Below are 3809 nucleotides of genomic sequence, written 5' to 3' on the forward strand. Positions count from 1 at the left end.
ATACAGAAAAGGGCTGTTTTAACCAAACAACTTACAGCACTATTCTCCTTAGCTAGCTGCCTCGGCAAAAGAAAAACAGTATTTACACAAAAATACAGCTTGCAGTGTCAAAATCCATACTAAACAGATGGTCGAAAAGATACTGATCACATATACAACCTAGTTCCATCAGTATATTTCTCATGAGCCCTCATGGAATGATTTCCAGATAAAGGAGGGATGTAGTTGGGTGGGAGGGGGAGATGAAGACCTCCCCTTGAGAAGCACTGAGGGGTAGGGAGGTGGGGGAGATAGGAGGGATGTAATTGGGTGGGAGGGGGAGATGAAGACCTCCCCTTGAGAAGCACTGAGGGGTAGGGAGGTGGGGGAGATAGGAGGGATGTAATTGGGTGGGAGGGGGAGATGAAGACCTCCCCTTGAGAAGCACTGAGGGGTAGGGAGGTGGGGGAGATAGGAGGGATGTAATTGGGTGGGAGGGGGAGATGAAGACCTCCCCTTGAGAAGCACTGAGGGGTAGGGAGGTGGGGGAGATAGGAGGGATGTAATTGGGTGGGAGGGGGAGATGAAGACCTCCCCTTGAGAAGCACTGAGGGGTAGGGAGGTGGGGGAGATGTTGCTGAGCTAGTTTGAAGGAAACCTAAGTGGATTCATTGGGTACTTCTGCGCTAAGAACCCAGAGTATAGGTCTAACTCGAATCTGAGATTTCTAGAAGGCAGAACCAAAGAGAATATATGAGGGCATGGGGTCCCCTGGCTTCAATAAAAGGCAGCATTTACGTGTCTCTGGTACTCTATAGTAGGAAAATGTAGTAGGTATATCTTTATATAAGTAATTTAATGCACATGTCTTGGACTATAATTTTGTAGATGATTCAGAAATATTTTTTTCAAATGATTGTTTATTTTATTATAATTCTACTTAGAAAGCCAACGGCATGGTATTTAATTATGGTAATAGGGTCTAGGCATCGTGTTGCCTGATAATATGGAGATAGAACTCAAAGGATCTGGGGGAATCTTTAACATATTCATTAGCTATTTTCACAGCTATCAGATGGCCGAACTGAGGTGCCAGCAAGCGCTGGAACAGAATAAATGCCTGGTTTGATTTTCTGACAAGTATCTGAAATACTGATTCCTGGTGTTGTTCATGCATGAATGTTTAAGTACTGAATATGCAGATGGAAAATGAGTGTTTTGTTATTTTAAAATGATTTTGGCCCATGGATAAAAGAGTATGTTGCATGAAAAGTTTACATTCTTATTTTCTGATGAGATGAGAAAATATGTCAGTGATTCATAGTGAAATAGTGCCCCAAACTTTCCTGCTCATGATACAAATAACATTTTGAAAAACCCAAATTTAAAACAAGAAGAAAAAGAAAAAGAAAGGCTTACTTACTAGATCGATAGTTTGATGGTAGGGGGAAGGGACTGAGGGTGAAACACTTTTGTAAAATGGATAAGATGCAACTTTTGAGTCTTTAAAGAAAGCAAGTGTGAGAAGCTATTTCAGATAAATAATTTGGTGACCGTGGGGATGGAAGCACACCTTCAAGTTGCTTGCTTGTAAAAAGTTTTCCACGGAGGCCTGAAATCTATATGGAACTTTCAGTTCAGTATTAGCTGAAAGGAGACAAAATTTTTTCAAGGGATTTTATAGCTTCCAAGAAATTTTCATCAAAGCAAAGGGTAGTGTTACTGTTACATGATTTTCTAGTCCTAGATAATTAAGGCTACGTTTAGCTTGTCTGTATTAAAGGAAAAAGAGCTCCCAGGTGAAGTTATACGCAAAATCTTGAAATGATTTTAACTAGAAATGTAATCAGAGACAGTCAGTCATTGACCATATTAACCTCAAGGCCCTAATTTTATCCATCCAGTTTGTGTGTAATTACACATGGAAACATAAGTATCAACACTTGATGTAAATTTGAGAGGGCTGGTCATTTTCCTAAATGGTTTTCTTGGACATTAAAGTTACATCAATACGGGCTAATTATTAAATTGTCCAACCTTGGCTCTTTAAAATGATGATGCAACAAGTTATTCCACTTAGAAACACCACAGTAACATTGGATTGTAATAAGTTAATTTGACCATGTTCAGGTAGCAATTTCTAGGGGGAAAAATAGCCAATAAGGAATCAATCTTCCCCCATTCTCATTTACTGTGGCTGAATTGCTAACAAAGCTGTTGCAAACCCAGGCTTTACAACCAGTATTTATTTATTTACTTATTTATTCTAAATATTATTTTGTATTAGTTTTAGGGTATAGCATAATGGTTAGACAATACTTTACAAAGTGTTCCCCACAAACTTCTTTTATTAAATCCACTAATGATAATATATATAGCTTTCAGAGGGCCATCAAATTGGTTCCAGACACATATGTGATATCTGATTAAGGTGAGATAATATTTATACACACACATTCAGACATTCTAGTCAGGATTCATCATGGAGCAAGATGGTTAGGAGAAATAAGTTCTTTTATGTGTCTGGAAGCCCAGACACTGTGTTCACTCTAATCAGGATGGCTAGTCCACACACATTTCCCCCAGAGGACTTGGGAGGCTGAGAAAGAAAAATCAAGCCTGAAACCTCACGCCCAAGAATTATTCTTATAAAAACCAGGCAACCTGTGAATAAATGATGCTAAAAACCTATGTGAGGTTGAGTCAACTTCTCTGGTTCTGCTCCCACGTCCTATTCTATCCTGAGAAGAGCTCTTTTAGTTACTTAGTTTATCTGTAAAACAGGAATTATAATGGTGCCTCCTTGTTAGGGTTCTAGTGAGGATTAAATAGGTTAATTTAAGTAAATCCTAGAGCACATAAGTGTCCTGGTATTACTGGACTATGGGGTCCATTTGCCTGTGCACATCAAAGCCCATTAAAATGCAGAGAAGAGTTTTCAGTCAAGCCCTAGATGGTTTGGCTCACTGGATAAGAGCATGGGTCCTCAGACTGAAGGGTCCCGGTTTCGATTCCAGTCAAGAGCACGTACCTAGGTGCAGGCTCCATTCCTGGCCCTGGTGGGGGTGTGTGCAGGAGGCAACCAATAGATGTCGCCCTAACTGGTTTGGCTCAGTGGATGAAATGTAGGCCTGTGAAGTAAAAGGTCCCGGGTTCGATTCTCATCAAGGACACATGCCCAGGTTTGGGCTTGATCCTCAGTAGGGGGCGTGCAGGAGGCAGCCAATCAGTAATTCTTTCTCATCATTGATGCTTCTATCTCTTCCTCTCTGAAATCAATAAAAAAAATAAAAATTTAAAAAGAAAAATAGATGTGTCTTTCTCACATCGATGTTTCTCTCTTTCTCTGTCTCTCCCTCCATTCCACTCTTTAAAAACAATGGGAAAATGTCCTTGGGTGAAGATTAACAACAACAAAAAGTTTGGCTGGTTTCTCTTTACCCCAGGAGGCCCTTTGCCTAGCGGGTGGCTTGTTCTCCCCCTGTCAGTCTCCAAACTTGAAAATGCCACAGGCATAAAAGCACCCACTGGCTCTACTTATTCAGGGAGGACTAGTCCATCTCTCAAATTTAATTCTCTTGACCTGTGCACCCACAACTCTCTAGTAGTTTTAAGGAAAAATAAAATATTTTAAAATATTAAATTTTTTCTAGTGTTCTCTCAGTGTTTATTGTAGGACCAATGATCTTTCGCAACTTTCTTCAGCCTACCTGGAAATATTTTTCCCCTTTTCACAATATTTCAGATTTTGAATATTTGAATGGCCGGTCGAAATAATACCAAATGGCATCACACCAGCAATAGAAGGTTCCTCTCACGCACATCCAAAC

Source organism: Myotis davidii, unplaced genomic scaffold (genome assembly GCF_000327345.1).
Source record: "Myotis davidii unplaced genomic scaffold, ASM32734v1 scaffold115, whole genome shotgun sequence".
Lineage (NCBI taxonomy): Eukaryota > Metazoa > Chordata > Mammalia > Chiroptera > Vespertilionidae > Myotis > Myotis davidii.